The sequence below is a fragment of the Haemorhous mexicanus genome, chromosome 4, assembly GCF_027477595.1.
Source record: "Haemorhous mexicanus isolate bHaeMex1 chromosome 4, bHaeMex1.pri, whole genome shotgun sequence".
Classification (NCBI taxonomy): domain Eukaryota; kingdom Metazoa; phylum Chordata; class Aves; order Passeriformes; family Fringillidae; genus Haemorhous; species Haemorhous mexicanus.
The window spans coordinates 21,683,672-21,700,268 of record NC_082344.1 but is presented as its reverse complement, the minus strand read 5'-3'; the positions used below and the strand labels follow the sequence as shown (position 1 = coordinate 21,700,268).

Genomic DNA, 16,597 nt, shown 5'->3' with positions numbered 1-16,597 from the left:
TCGCATGCAAAGAGCCACCAGTGTAGAGCAGAGCACTGTGCACCTCCAAATCTGCAAGTGCTGCAAGTGGTTTATTCATTTTCCCAGTGAAAAGCATCCAGCTGCAGCCCTGAGTTCTGCACAGCCTCTGTGCCTCAGCACTGAGCATCCACACAGCATCTGCCTGGCTGCTCAGTTACTGTCTCTGCAAGCTTGAACCCATCTGCAGGGGTAGATGTGGAAACAGAAATCCCAGGCTGCCCATCTACCCAAGTAGGGCAGCAGCAGCATTCTTCCACTGGAAACACCAAGCACCCACTCAATGGAAAAAACAGGTAACTAAAAGAGATTTTTCTGCCATGAAAGCACCTGTTGTGCTGTGCTCTGCTGAATTATGTATGTAAGCACAGACCTCCCAAGCCCAGCAACACTGTCCTTGCCATCTCTTGTGGCTCTGCAGTTTGCATAACTATTCCAGCAGCACCTTCTTGTATGCTCCCCAGCAGAATTAATTAATGTTTGCACAGTACTTTGAAGATGAAAGTACTAAGTGACTGCTAAATATCAGGCCAGATTCTCAGCTGGTTTAAAAACTAGCATTTGCAGTGCAGCATCTGGGCCAAAACCACCCTGGCTCATTAGAGAGACTCTGTAGCAAATGTGGAGTTAAAAAAAAGAATTGGGGAAAAAAAAGAAAAACAAAGCAGAAAAAGAAGAATATATGCAGAAACACAGCACTGAAGTAATAACCTTCATGCCTTTCACAGAGTCCCTTTTTCTGCAGGAGAAGAGTACAAATCTGCAGAGCCACGACGCTGTTCTCCTTCAAACCTCCTTAAAACTCACCTCTGCTGAGATGCCTACAAATCATTCAGCACTGATTAGCCAGCTGATGTACTGTGACTTCTGCACATTACGCTTACCATAACCATCCTGCTCTTAATGCTGGCCCACCCCATCTGTTTACTCAACCTGCTGCTTCTTTCCTATCCTTGAGCATTTGCAGGTTTTTCCTTCTTTTATTTGGCATCAGGCCAAGCCCAGGGATACACTGACAAAATGTCTTCAGTCTTCTGCAGGCTCCACCTAATAAGGACATGCAAAAGTCATTCTTAAAGGATTAGCCTCAACAGGTTTAGACCCACTTACTCAGTGTGTCCCTGTAGAAAATGGTAGGTCATGGAAAGCAACCCATGACAATTAAGTCACACACAAGTTATACATAAGCAGCTGCTTACAAAAGGCATTGTGTTGCTGCAGTTCAAAGGCTAAACTTCCTGCTTATGCTATGTTGTTGGTTTTTTTTTTTAATAGCAGAAATTGCTCTTAAAATTGCAGATATGTGGTCCAAGAAAAAAGAGAAAGAGAGGAGAGAAGGCACCTGAAGACTGCACTCCTCTGATGTCGAGACACCATGGCTGATGGGAGAAGCACTTCCATCAGCTGGACACGTGTAGGATGAAGCACCAGCAATGAGTAATCTCTGAGGATGAGGTATCAGAGTGAGTCATCTCATCGATCACAAAGGGACCAATACTGCGTGACTTGGACCTGGTCAGACCTCTCATCATACCCACATGATCTGGGGGCCAAATCAGGCTCACTTCAAAAAACACAGCTCCACTTATTTCAGTGGGACGTCATGCACACAAAGGGTGTAGATACTCCTTCTGTGGCCTCAGCAGACCTTATATTTTTGACTTGTTCACTGAATCAGTCACATGCACCATTAGCAGAGATACAAGAGTAGAGCTTTCAAGCTTTTTCCCACATGCAACTCACTCAAATGCCTAAAAAAGCACTTAACTTTTAGGTATTTAAATTAAAATATTACACCAAAAAAAAGCTTCCATGCTGTGAGATTCCAGCCAGTGCTAAAAATCCCAAGGACACTACCTTTGTAAGAACGTAGGGTTTTTTTTAAAAAAAAGCTAAAACCAAAGAGAAAACTGGGGCCAGGAGCCTCAAGCTTTTCTTCTGTACTCCCTTGATGCAGCAGTACTGATCAAAACCTGAGAGGAGAGGATGCCCCTACCCACCCGAAAACAGGGAGGCTGCCCATGTACACACTTGGCCAGTAGCAGAGACTCAAAAATGCATCCACGTGAGTTAACTTCCAAGCCTTCTGCCTTGGGCAAAGCTGGATATTATTCCATCTGGTTGCAGATCTCTCTTTCCCAAGTCTGCTTCATGCTTCTGCTGTCTAAATCAAGCCTCTCTCCATTGAGAAACATTCCTTCTTGCTGCTTCAGCATGACTTAGGCTGGGGCTCTGCACTCATAGCCCTAATCTCCAGAGAGCTGGGATGAGATTTTCAAAAGTACTTAGTGTTGACCTTCCTCTGCTCCAAATCAGTCTGATCATATTAGGTTAACTATATTTAAGTTTGGCCACGTATACTTTGTAATAATAAACTTACCCCAAAGAAATGGTGCTGCTTTAATACAAGATTACAAGACCTGCAACTATATTTATGCATCTCAAGAAGGAATCTGATTTTCCAGTTTCAGATCTGTGGAATCATTTTGGAGCACGTTGAATATTTATCAGTGGCAGAACAGAGGTCAATGCAATTATGTCCCCTCTAAATTGAGTGCTAAAGAAGTAATGCACTGGAGACATTAAGGCTCAAAACTCCAAAACTAATGCTTAAAATTTATAAAGATCTCAAGCCAGCCAGAATGCACTTTTGTTTTTAGCATACATGAGTGGCTATGAACAATGAAGATCTAAATACCAATACAGGACTTTATCTTTCACCTCCTCTTTTTTTTTTTTTTTTTTTTTTTTTCCCCAAAGAATTGCCAGGCAATGTTTCTAAATGGTACAAGAAGTGACTGTCAGCTGTCACCAGCTTTTTTCCAACACACAAACACTGGAGAGCCATTTCTCAACTTAGTCCATATGGCTCCTTCAGAAAGACCAGAGTAATAGTTGAGGAGTTTTGGCCATGAAGCTCATACAGTGTAGGACTAAATGTACTCTTACAGATCAGATGTTTTTGGGCTTTTTTAAATTAGTATGTTGAACTATCTTCTGCTGCATTTTCTCTTTTGATATATATATTTTTTAACCAAATCCATAATTGGTCTATCTAAATGATTGACAGCAAAGGTGAAGGAACAGTCTGTTAGTCTTGACTGCTAGAGTAATGAATAGAGAAACTGACATGTTAAATTTCTTCACCTCCAACTGGAATTATAAATTATAGACTTCTTTTACATTATCATAATACCAAGTTCATCTTAAAAATAGAATGATTCCTTGGGGGTGTATTTATAGTGAAAAAATACATATCTAATGCTGTACTTAGCATATCATCATATTTTAATAAAATTGGATTGATTGTTCCAATTTTGTTCTTATTTTTGGAAATTAAAAAGCAGAATCAGATCATCTTACATTTTTTTATAAGATACATCGTTTTGCTCCTGCAGGACATTCTAAAATTTTCAAAAGCTCTCTTTAATTTAACATATCCTTCTGCTCTCCCTACAGCTACTTGGCACATTGCATCTTCCTAGTTTGGCCAAGGGCCACTTAGTATCTGAGTCTGTACAAACTTTGCAGGGAGTGGAACTGAGATCTGAAGAAGTCTGTGGAAATAAAGTTTCTACCCCATAAAACCCCCTTAATTCAGCCTTCATCCTTAAGCAAACAACTTCTGTGAAACAAATCATTGTGTCCAAATGAATCAGTTTGTGTGAAAGCAAACACAGCCCATCAATAAAAGCAAAGCAATAAACCACAGGGAGATGTCTCTGAGCCAGACACAGCACATGTAGACTCTCCAGTGTACTTTGCATGAGAGGGAGGAGAAAGAGCTCTTTAAACTTCTGTCTAAATTAGACTCAAGTTCAAATCATGCTGGTACAAAATTTCAATGCCCAGCTCCTAATGCTTTAACTGCCTGCAGAATGCAGAGAAGACAAAGATGATCTGCATTGTGGAATGCCAAGAGGAGGGGGTTTCTGGGGAGGGGGTAGATGCAGTCACTCAGGCCCAAAGTCCTGTCCTCCACCCCACAGGATGCCCAGGCATTAAAACTCTTGATCTGCCCCAGATTCTTGACAGCATCTGTCGTAGAGCTAAAGTCACATCAGAGCAGGGCCAGAGGGAGACACCTTGGTAACAGTTCTTTCTGTTCATCTGAGTTTTCTATACCTTTAATGTATACAGCCCTGTTGGTAATGCTGCTTCCTACTGACACTTCTTCCTTCCACAGGAAAAAATCAGCCTCGAGTCATCTGCATGATGAATTCCCCTTCAGCTCTCATAAGTGCTGCCTGCCTTCAATTATATCGGTGTGCCTTGAACTTATAAAATATTTTCAATTTGCAGAACAGTTTTGACATGGGGAGAGAGGAAGGGACAGCAGTGAACAATACGCTTCAAATAAAATTTGGCACCATTCAGGATTTCTTCCACCTCAGAAAAAAAAATCCTCTAAGACACAAATAAATGTATCTTATTAAGTTAGCAGGATATCTTCTCCTAATAGTGCAATTAGCTTTCATAGGAGATAGGCCCATGTACTGTCTTGAGAATAGACTCTCAGGCACATAGAACCATGTAATATCAGGCACACTTCTCTCAAATTAAGGGAAGCATTTGTCATTTCCAGTGCTGACACTGAAAAAGCAGTGTCTTAAATGCTGTATTAGCAGAGATTCCCAAGGGACCTCCTGAGCAGCGCTTTTCAAGGAGCAAAGCCCAGCACTGACTCCTGCAATTCCCTTTTCCCTGTCTGAAGAAGAAGCACTGCTGGGGAGCATCCTTTGCACAGGAGGCGGCAGCAAGACCCACAGTACTGCAATGAGCTTGTTAACAAGTCACAGCTAAGACATCTGAAAGAATTTGACACTTTACCTCCTGCAACCATGTCAGGAGCCTCTGCTGCAGTTCTATCCCATCCTGAACTCCCACAGACATCCAGAGCTCATCCCCTCGCTCTATTGCTGTGCCCAGTACAACGTGCACAGACATACCCTGTGCATCACCTACCACTCTGCACATCAGGTAAAAACAACTTTGTTTTACTTCAATTACTGCAGGCTTGGTAAATTGTAGTCCTTAACCACAGATAGGATGGTCCTCATTAGTCTGTTCCCCATCATTTAACATGACTATAAGCCATCTCCAAACAGATTATATTGACTATTATATTAATATCCTGTATTCACAGCAAGTGGGGTAGAAAAGCTACTATTTTGGTAACTGTTCCATGTTTACCACCAGATACATAATGGAAATGTGTCCAGGAAATGCTTACTTGCCCAATATCACCCATGGGTAAGTGCAGACACTCTTCAGCTGCAAAGAAGACACTAGAAAAAACTGCAACGAAACCAAAGTCACTCTATGGACCAAAAAAAAAAGCTAACAAATACTGCCACACCATATCCAAGCATGCAGTGCAATATTCTATTGCATGCTTGCAATTAGTATGAAGCTGTTTTGGTGATTTCAGCACAGGCTCCAAATGCCTGATCCTTCCCACTCCACAAACGTTAAGCAGTGATGAAATCTGCTCTAATAGTTGGATGGCAGCAGTTATGTTTCCCATTGGCCATTCTAAAGAGAAGCAGCATTTCCAGAGCACGATTTGCATTGCAGACGGGCAAAATCACCTTCTGAGGGTGTTCATGTTTGTCAACCAACCAGGACAAGGCTCTTCATGCAGTTATCCTGGCAGAGATGCATCTTCACCCAGCTGGAAGCTATCAGTGATTCCCCTGGCATAGGCTCCAGGTGGGGGACAGGAGGACAGCAGTAACAGCACTCTGAGCTGCGTTGCAGCTTCTCTTCAGCCTACACTGTTTAATATCTGGAACATCTAATAATTATTATTAATTGCACTTAACAGCAAACTGTAATATAAATGTGAGGAATTCACAAATAAACTCTGGCACACCTGCAACTTAGCCCCTGCTCTTCACTTGGTTTCAGCTTTACCATGCAAAGTTTGAAACATCTGTTATAGACGTTCTACAACCAAGCTTTGCAAAATCCGTCAACCTGCAAGCCTTGGTGACAAAACCAGCCCAAGAGATGTAAGCAGCAATCTGAGAAGATACTCCCCAGGAATTAGATTTTGTAAACAAACATTTCAGCTAATTGCTTTCTTGTTCTCAGTGCAATGAAGGCCCCATTTAGCCAAAGCATTTGTCTACAGAGCTTAGTTTCTTCCATCTAATGAACGTTGATCTTGTCTTAGCTTCGGCTGGTATATCATCAGAATCAACATGAAATGCTAATGGAGAGAGATGCTTAATATCATTTCAAGTGTTTAAGTTACAACTGCAGCTATTAAGGCAAATCCATTTTACCTGTTCCTCCTCAGGCTCCCCAGTGAGACAGATTTAAAAGTTTCCATGGGGAGAAGTGATTCATAATGGCTACACAGATGAGAGAAAAAGCCTTTCACCATTAATTACAGCCAACGTTTTCCAAACCCAAGCTGGTCATTTCGCCGGCACAACACATAATTAGCAAGGCTCATTTTATTTCGTTGCCTTCACAAATTAGTTCACTTTTTAAAAAGCAAGGTGGCTGCCTCCAGCAGCAGGGATAACCATGCCAACCAGACAGAAAAATGAGGCTTTGTCATCCACTTGTAGTCCAAGGCAGAAAAATCCTACGGGTCCCCCGGTTTTCACTCCCATTACTGCCTCAATGCAGGAATCAGTGTTGTGGCATCCCAAAAAGGAGACTTTGAGGTGCACGCATTTAAGACAATCATGACCAGTCCTGTGAATGTAGTTCTTGGCAGTGAGAGAACCTTCCCCTATTTCAGCTTTCCAACTGCTCAGAGTGCAGGACCGGCAATAGCCAGAGCAGTGAGGAGGAGAAGGATGCTTCCTGCCCTTCCACCTGTACAGGAATGGCACTGGGTCCAGCCCCAGTGGCATCCAAGGCATCTTCACAGAGTATGCTCTGGAGACATCACAGTAATAGAAGCAGGGGATGATGATGTGTAAGAGATGCTGGACTAACTCGCCCACACAGAGAATGTTCTCAGACACCACCTGCATTTTAAAGCAGGACTTTCTTTCTTTGCTCAGGCTGCCCTTCAATCTCTTTGAGAAGCAATTTCTCCACAGCAGAGGCTTCTGGAGGATGCACCTGCCAAGACCCCAGTTTTGAACAAGACACCCAAAATAGTGGTTGGAGTCCCTGGCGCCCACTATACAGAGCATGCTGCTGGAAGCTATTGTTGAAAATACTACAGTTATCCTCATGCAGATTTTCAAAGGCCACTATTTATGCATGTAAATTCTGAAGGGCATTAGCAGCATCACTGACACACGATGACAGCCAGCCCAGCTCTGGGAAGGGAATAAGCAGCAGCAACTGCCTGAATAATTGATGTGCTTTTACTCTGCCCCATGGCCCAGTTATTACATTGCTCACTCTCTTCAACTGCCTGTGGTTTCTAAATTAATTAGAAATCTTAATGTCATGGCCAGCCAGTTAAAAAAAAAAAAAAAGACACAGAGAACAAAAGAAGAGAGCGCTTCTCATGCCCTTGAGCCTTGGGATTTCTCCCTTGGTCTGGCCACGCAGGAAGCAAAAGCACAGTCTCAATTTCTGCAGCTTTGGACCCCACTCACTGATGCTAACAGCAGCACAGCATTAAATCCACTCCATCTGCAAAAAGCCCCCACTGCATGGGGGTGAACATCCCCATCAAGGTCACTGCCTCTGTAAGATGGGGCAAAGCCTTTCCTAGGGGCTGACTCATGCACAGAGCAGCTCCTGTGTCTTCTGCAATGAAACTCATCTAGCCCAGCCCAGCCATTGCAACCAAGTGCCATGCAGCACCAAATAAAAAGACACTACTGCAGTCTGGAGAAATAAAAAGAGCTCATGGCTGTTCTGCTCACACAGCTGACAGAGCTAAATGATTCTGTGGGATCCCGTTCAAGGAATGAAAAAAAAAATTGTGTGTGACTACCTGACCTCACAAAACAGGAGATCAAATATAACAATGTGAGTGGCCATTTTTTGGCTGCATATATACCCTTACCTACTTACAATATTGTTTATGTGAAACTTTAAAACAACACCCATAGCTTTCGAGAAACCCAGTGGGAATAATTCCCATGTTTGAGCCACATTGCAATAGTGTGGGTAGCTGTGTTTCAAGGCCTCAGAAAGCACCTAGCCATGATGAATGTGGACATGTTTTTAATCTCTTACTTGCAAAAAAGAAATACTGTTTTTTTCAATAATCCCTCTACAACTGTCCCAAAAGCATAAATAAACATAAATGACTGAACTTGTAGAGATAATTTTAAATTGCACGGATAACTTAGACTAATATTTCACCCTCTTATAAAAGAGCAGTGAAATACCAGTGAGACTCACCAGTATAGCACAGTCTTCCTCTTTGCCAACACACTGTGGAATACTATAATCTGCCCCACCTTTCCATTATTCCCCTTGGAAAACTCAGTATTTTAAAGCAATCCAAATTTTCAACCTTTCTTTTTGAAATGGATAAACCGACTTATACTCAGAGCATTGAACTGTCTGACTCCCAGCAAAGTTATCCTCCATCTCCTATAAATGTCAAGTGCCCAAACAGGACAGCTCCAGAAAAAAGGAATGAGCTGGTGATGGTGACAAAAAAGCATTACAGAGGTTTAAATGACACTATAAGTCCAAATGGAAGTATCCATCAAAATTAATCCCATTTGTTAGCATGTGGAAGGTAGTTCTAAACAATTTGACCCCAAATACAGGACAATGTGGTTCTCCAAAAGTTGAATGCACTTTGACCAAGCATTCATTTGCTCCAAGAGCTTCCTCTTCTGTATGCTCTTTTCCCTCTGCTGTCCTAATTTTGCACCAAACCGATGCATGCAGAGACCACCACAAGAAAAACACACAAGGTTCCACACAAGTTGCAAATTTAGTCCCTTGAAGTGTTTTTCAACATGCCTCCTAAGACCACACTTCCATTTGTAGGGTGGAAAAATGGACTTTCAGAAAATGGTAATGCTGATACATGAAGAAAGAAGAATTGTTCCACCCTATGATTTGTTTGTGTTTGTTGTCTTGGCTTCATACTGCCTCTAAAATGCACGTGCTAATTATCAGCAGTATGGCACATGCAGATGTAGTGAACACAAGATGTCACTCACATGCATTTTTCAAATCCAAGCAATGAAATGAAGTGTCTTGTAAAAACGTGTCACGTGTTGATACAGAAAGTTTCCTGACCCCAGCAACATCTGCTGCGTTCCTCTCTTTGTATCCATGTTTTTAAGTCTCACTAGGCTTGCTTTGCCACACTCAGATTTACAGACCTTCACATTATATATTCATTTTGTTCTTCACACTGATATCTACTGACACATTTTCTTACTTTAAAGTCATTATATTAATTATGACAAAAACCTCCTAAAAGGCTCAGCTCATGTAGATTCCTCAGCTTAACCCCAGTAAGACTCATGCCCAACAAGATTATAAGGCAGAGGTGAGTTCCTGGTCCCTCTTCTGGATCACCATACCACTCTTCAACATGGCCATGCCTGCCTTGTCCAAGATTTCCTCCAAGGAGGAAACAGTGCAAAACCACTCGAGGCCCTGTAGGGGTGCTCACCTCTCAGCCTTGGATAGAAGGCAGAAGAAAATACAGGAGATGGCAGCAGTACGGAGCAGCAGAGCTCTGCTCACTGCTTTTTGGAGCCTACTCTTTCATGATGCAGCCCCTGGCAAAGTGTCTCATGAAAGTTTGATGAACAGCATTTTGTTTAACACCAGCAACTGAGCCACAGCCCTGCCGAGCTGCGTTGCACCAACAAAATGTCATGACCCAGGAGGATGGAGAAACTCGATTGCACGAGGCAGGTTTGCAGGCAGCAGAGGAGCTCACAACCTCTGGAGCAGGGTGCACCACCCCACAAGCTACTCGGTCACTGCAACACGAGGAGGCTGCTGTAACACTGATGATCGCTGAGCCTCATCTGACACTTGTCCAGCAGGCTGCAAGGCTCCACCAGGCAGTCCTGCAAACACAGCCAAGTCTGCAGCCCTCTTCCCATTGGCACATAGAAGCCTTGACTTTTTTTTCCCTCCCCTTTTACTCTTTTCACTTCTATATGTACTGAAAATATTCAGAGCATGCTCTTCCCTACCATTTGCTTCAGCATTTTCATGCTCTGCTGCTTTTGTTCCCCTGTTCCCTTTACGTAAAGGAATATTCTCATGAAACAACTGCGCCTGCATAACTGAAAATACACAAAACCCATATGCAGACACAGTGCTGGAGGCTCAAGCAACGTGATCAGGTCTAAATATTTTAGCACAGAAAACAAATGAGGCTCAACTGTATGGTCCAGTAATTACCTTTTCTTGTTCTTCAGGTTCGAGAAATCCACACGTTATTTTTTGCAGAGTACTGTATTCAACATTTCTGGAAACAAAGAGGAAAAGAAAACAATTAAAAAATGCTTATACTGGCCTCTGAGGACATATCAGGCACTCATGAACTTTCTGCTATGCATTTACCAGAGGACAGAGCAATGAACAACTGATTTTGGTCAACAGAACTGATTTTTGAAAAGTAAGAATTTTTAATGTCTATGAAGTAGATCTCTGCATGGGAAAACAGTAGTAACACATACAAAATAATGGGCAGAGGAAAAATCAGTGGACAATATCACTGCCAATAATTAAAAAAACCTTAGAGATTCAAATAGATATCCAACACACATGCAGGTACGTGAGTATGTCTTCCCACAACAGCCTCCAGTGTGATCTGGAGAAACTATTGTTAAACTAGACAATTTATGAGAGGTTTTTAGAGGTCACTGCACCAGAATTAAAAACCATCTAGTCTGAAAAGAAGTTAAAATAAATTATGATTGCAAGAATAGTAATTCCTTTTCCTTGGCAGCTACAACTTAAAATTTCTCTGTCCCTTTACATCTTCAGTATTTTCTTCTAATTACAGTGTTAGATGCTAAATATAACATTAATTGACAAAACAATGAAATGGATGGATCCAGGTCAGCCTCCTGGAAGTGTTGGTTTTATTAGGATTAATTACACATGAAAAATTGCTCCTCACAGTTGGGACTGCCACAAATGAAACTTCAGTGAGAATCAGTCTTGTCAGAGTCAAGCTGGATGGCAGAGGACCCCAGGACCTCATCCCAACCCAGTGAAACAATTAGAAAATACAATTAAAAACCCATGGAAGGGAAACAGCAATGAGTCCTGCCTGAATTTTGCTTCCAACATCAACTACAAACCGAACTCATTTTCTGCAACCTGTAGGACAGAACACAGGTCATGTTATTTGAAAGAAGAGCACTGAAATGAAAAAAAACTTTGAAGGCTGATTAAATAAGGATCCAGTGTTAAATTGGGGCCAATTGTTCCAGTTAGAGCAGTGAGTCCCCAAGCCTTTCCCAACCAAGGCTCTAGCACAGCTTTCACTCTGCTGCCATGGTTCCACACCCTGGACCACCCTACACCTTCAAAAATTTCAGACCAAAACAAATGGTCCTGAGGCTGCAGTTTCACATCTGAGCTAATCCAGAATGGTCTTGCTTTAATTTTCAATGACAGAAGAAGAAAGCTGCACCCCAGCTCTAAGCACCTCAGCAGATCCTCCCCTGAGAGCATGAGAAGAACGAGGCCCGAGACCTTGGTCCCTAACGCATAATTCATCTTATTTATGTACTGAAGGAGCAATTGCTTGCATTCAGTAACCTTGGAAGTCAGACAAGTAAATTAAAACTTAAAACAAGGCTTGAGAGTCCAGCATGCATGCTGCTTTTTGAGTGATTTCTTTATAACAGGCAAGTATGGATGCTCTGGAAGAAAAAGAGACCTATTCCAACTTGACTGTCAGCAAAATTGCCTCTGTATGCAATAAACAGGCTTTGGATCATCTAAGAAATTTACAGGCAAACTCAGGGTAAGGCCAGTTATTATTTCTTACTGTACAAATGAAAAAGTCTCTAGATGTACAGACCATACCCATTTTTAGCCTTGGATTTTGACCAAATATATACAGTTTCAGTAGTGTAGAGCAGACCAGGCAACACCTCATAAGGACATCCATATAGTTTATTTCCAGGAAAAATGCAATTTGTTTAGACTACTCTACTTGTGCTTTATAGCAAAACCTTTACCTGGTTCCAAGAGGCTTTTGGAGAATAATTCTCATTTGACAGCAGCAGTACAGAGCAGACAAATTTGCCTGGTTTGAAGAAGTTAATGTTTGTTACCCCTTTGCCTTGCAACGGCTTTTAAAATAAAATTAGAACAAGATCTTTGTTTCATTTATGATACCCCACATTTCACTTCTGCTTGAAGCATAAAGGACTCGAGATAGCACAACATACTGTGGTTTATGGCTCTTCTGTGTCATTTTAGGATTCAGCACATGCTTTTCTCCCAGCTCACCTTTATTTTATCATAATGTGAGTGTACTGACTGGTAAATATTTCTTGCCTTCCCTTCCCAAATGCCAAATGTGTAACCTTGAGTTGGCCTCTGCCACATGCATATTTCTATGCAGATTTCAAATGCAGACTGGGGAATTCTTATTTGTATTAAAATAGGAAGGGAACCATACAGGGATTCCTGCAAGAGCAAAGATCTTGCAAAATACTTGTTAGAGAGTCGACACTCACTGGCAGTGGTGCACTGCAGAACTACAGGAATTTGGCATTAGCCCTAGCCCTAAAACAGAGAATAAACACACTAAAGAAAGAGGCATTGCTTTACCTCTGACTCCTACTAATACTCAGAGCAGTGGAGCTCCTGCCCTTTATGCAAGGGAACCTTGTTTTGATCCTCTTTTACTGCTCTCCACATCACTTGACTAACCTGCTTGCCCTCAAACCTACAGTGCTTCTCAGAAAGCATTTGCTGCTTCTTCCCCAGTTCTCCCCTGGTCATACTCTGCCTGGACAATTTGGAAAGTGGTCTCTCTCAGGCTGCTAAGGAGAGGGGAAATCACCTCTCTCCTTTGCTTAATCCCCTATTACCCTGGATCTCTACCTGCCAAGTTTACTGCTAAATGAATAATGGAGATACTTCAACATAGCCCGCTTTTACTAACTTGATGGTGGTGTTGATTTGGCTAAATATTTCTAAATTCTCTGCTATGGTGAATAATGCAGAGGACAAGGGCACATTGCTCTTCTGCATCACAAGATGACACAAGAAGGGTAATTAATCTGCAAACTGGCATGCTGCTACACCTCCATCCCAAACCAGAAGCTGCTAATAAGGAGAGCAATGATAAACACTTTATTTTGGCAACAGCAAAGGCTACAAGGAGAATCCATCAAGATGGAATGGCTCACCCTCAAGGATCTGTCTTCACTGCAAAAAGCCAAGCAGCTCAATTTCTGTTGTAAATGCTCACAACAGAGGGACCCACAAAAGAGAATATGAAGTTTTAGGCAACCAGTAGGAGGCTTCTGAAAAAGCCTTGTTTGCTAAAATGTACCAAGCACCTCGCTTCTGGCTGTACAGAAGCAGAGAAGTGAGCACCCAGCGTCAGCGTCATGCCTTTGGGGATGAAAACCCGCATGGAGCAGCACTGCCTTGCTCCCGGGCATCAGCATCCCTGCATCAGCCCAAGGAAACCCAATCAGCAACTTTCACCCACGGTGACTTAATTAACAGGCACCCTACAGATTTCTCCAAATCCTCCACACTGACACCCTCCATTACCAAGCTCTTTTGATTAAAGTGATTAAAGCTAACAATTATAATTTCTTTTAGAAATGCCCCTAGAGGCTTTGGAGAGGCTCAGACTTCATTGTTCACAGAACACAGTGCAAAGAAATCTCTCTCCTGAAGAGCTCATCCTCCACAAAGACAAGGCAATCATGGAATAGCAGAAAGAAAGGCAAGGAGACAAAAAATTTTTGCTCAAGGTCAAAAAGCAGGCCCCCAACAGAGCTAGAACAAAACCCACCTCCTCTGGGGTACTCACGAGGCCATGCTGACTCTCCAATACTAAGCTGATCAACTAATACTTACTTTATCAAGTGTCAAGAACAGGTGAAGTAGTTCAGTGTTGCTGTTCTGGTTTTGATCATGTCTTTTTGTGGTGGCTCTCCAAGCAAAGCTAACCATGACACTGAAAGGGTTATCTCCCCTTCACATTCCAAAGAAATGCTTCTGATACTTTTTCATGCAGATTACTGACAAATCAATCCCCCTCAAATTTTTTATTCTTCCATCAATGCTCTCAACAAAGAGTGATTGCTCAAGCACCCTTCTCAACCTCGCACTTCCAATTTTTTTAAAGAATGGTCAATCTCAATATGCATAATTATAATTGCAAATGGATCGTTTCATCTTGCACTCTTCTGTTTTAATGGGATTATGTACCGTCAAATCTCTACAGTAACATATAAAGTTAAAATGTCCTACGTCATTCATGTGTGGTTTAGATATTTAGAACATTTATATGCAACATGTGGTATTACAAAAGGTTAGATTTCTAACTACCTGGCTCAGTTATGATGCCATAAATCTGATGTAATCTTCACTGATTACTAGAAAAATCTTTCCAATGCAGTATAACTGTAATTTGATAGAACTTCTTGACATGCAATTAATCAGCAAGAGAGTGGTTCTGTTGTGCTTTGTACAGGGACAGAACACAGCACAAGTGTGCAAAGTGAGTGAAGCTTTTAGTCTTTGCAAACAACTTCAGTGTATAAAATATTAAAAGCAATGCTAAACTAATCTCTGGCAAGAAGTGCAGGCAATTCCCTAGAACTCGTATTACAAATGCCTTTGGTTTACCATTTAAAAAACATTAGAGTCTACCATTATGGTTGTGTATCATAGTGCTGTACATTAACCTCTGTAATTTTCCAACATGGTATATTGCAGTAACACAAATTAGGCTATCTGGCAAAAAAAGCTTAAGAAGACGCAATATTTAAAGAGAGCAGACAGGAAAGCTCCTTGCTCCTTCCTGCCAAAGACAGCAGGAGAAAGTCCAGTCCTCTTTTCCTCAAAGCAAATGGTAAAATCCCATTAATTTCCCCTGGAACCGAGAGATCCGCAGCATCTGGGAAAGGATTCAGTCTAAATACATCGCAGACATAACAGATGAATGATTGGGGGGAAAGGGGTCGCCTGCTCTCATTTTAACACTTCTGTGTAACAGGAACAGAGCAGGTCATTTCTGTAAGCTTGAAAATGCTTTGTGAGCTTTCAGTAGGATTTTCCCTTCAGCGCTTTTTGCCTTCTGTCTCCATTTTCTTCTTGTTCATACACTTAACAGCTTTAAAATCTGTTGAGTGTACAAGATGCTTAAAGCCTTCACTTGATTTTCACTGTTGTAGGACCCACATGGATGAAATATTGTTCTCTTTAGGATTAATAGGAAAACATTTACATTTCACGTATTTTGGAACAATTATGTCTTCTCCACTAAAGAAACAAACTGGAAGCTAAATTTTCACATTCACATAATATGGAAGTTTTCATAGCAAGATATCTATTTCAGGTACTGAATAATAATAATAATAATAATAAACTGCTCCTCATGTTTGCAAATTATTCTAATTTCCATTATGAAATTCATCCACTCAGAAATACATCTAATAACTAAACCAGAAAGATTTCATTTGGTTTTGTTACCATTTTCCAAGTCTCTTTTTATTTTCCCTTGGTAGGATAAGAGACTTCTAAAAATATGAAAAAGAAGAAGAGAACACAACCCAACACCAAGACAGCAACACTCACCCAGGGCATGTTGGAGTCCTGCTGCTTCTGTGCAGGATGCAGAACACACATTCAAACCTTGCTGCTTCCCCTACGAGGCCACTGACTTGCTGCTCTCCTTCCTATAGAACTACCTGGCTCCTTTCTCTCAGTCTCCACTTCTAATGTAGCTGAAGCTCCATCCAAACCCAAATGCTTCTGTTAAATATATTGAGTTTGAGGAGAGAAAGGTCAGCTTCATTTTGTCTCAGCTGGCTCTAGCTCCCAGCTGTCAGGACCAATGGGTGCAGGGGTTAAGCGAGACTTTTTGAGCCTGTCTTTAAAGCAGAGAGCAGCCATTATTTCAAGCTGGTATCCCAGAGATTTTTTTTTTTTTTTCCAAGAAATATACTGGTTCCAAGTGGTTTTTGAAGCAAGCCACCAGGCAGCTACGTGAAACCCAGGACATGGTATTGGAAGATCCAGATAGCTCCCTGAAACAGCAAGGCATTTAATGAGAGAGGAGAGGGGAGCCTGGAGCCCTGCCAGATCTAATCCTGGTTATACGTGCCACAGCTGGATTTCTTCAAGTAGGGGCTATTACACTGGCACACTGCTGACCAAAATCTTCTGTTTTGTGTAAATTCTCTGCAAAGACCTTAGGAGATAAAACTGATTAATCCTAATTAAAATGAAAATCAAGGAAATGACACAGTCTGTTGAATCTACTTGATGAATCAAAAGCTTCCCTCATTTCTATGTTAATTGTCTTTTTACAAATGTGCAGCCCTCTCATACGCACAGAATAATGTTTTCATATTTTTCTTCACTTGGAACATTGCAGGACAGATGTTACAAAGCAACCAGAGAGCCCTTCTGCATTATCAGGCCCCTGCAGAAGCGCCTAGCTGGGTGC

The 16,597-nt window shown here is 41.7% G+C and overlaps 1 protein-coding gene across 8 annotated transcripts in view; it reads right to left on the bottom strand.

Annotated features, from left to right (window-relative positions):
* Positions 1 to 16,597, bottom strand: part of ADGRL3 (adhesion G protein-coupled receptor L3) — a 515,246-nt gene that overhangs the window by 392,645 nt on the left and 106,004 nt on the right. For all 8 annotated transcript variants that reach the window (XM_059844075.1, XM_059844074.1, XM_059844068.1 and 5 more), the window contains one exon: positions 10,336 to 10,402. The gene's annotated coding sequence lies outside the window, so the exon portion shown is untranslated. The remainder of the gene's footprint in view (positions 1 to 10,335; positions 10,403 to 16,597) is intronic.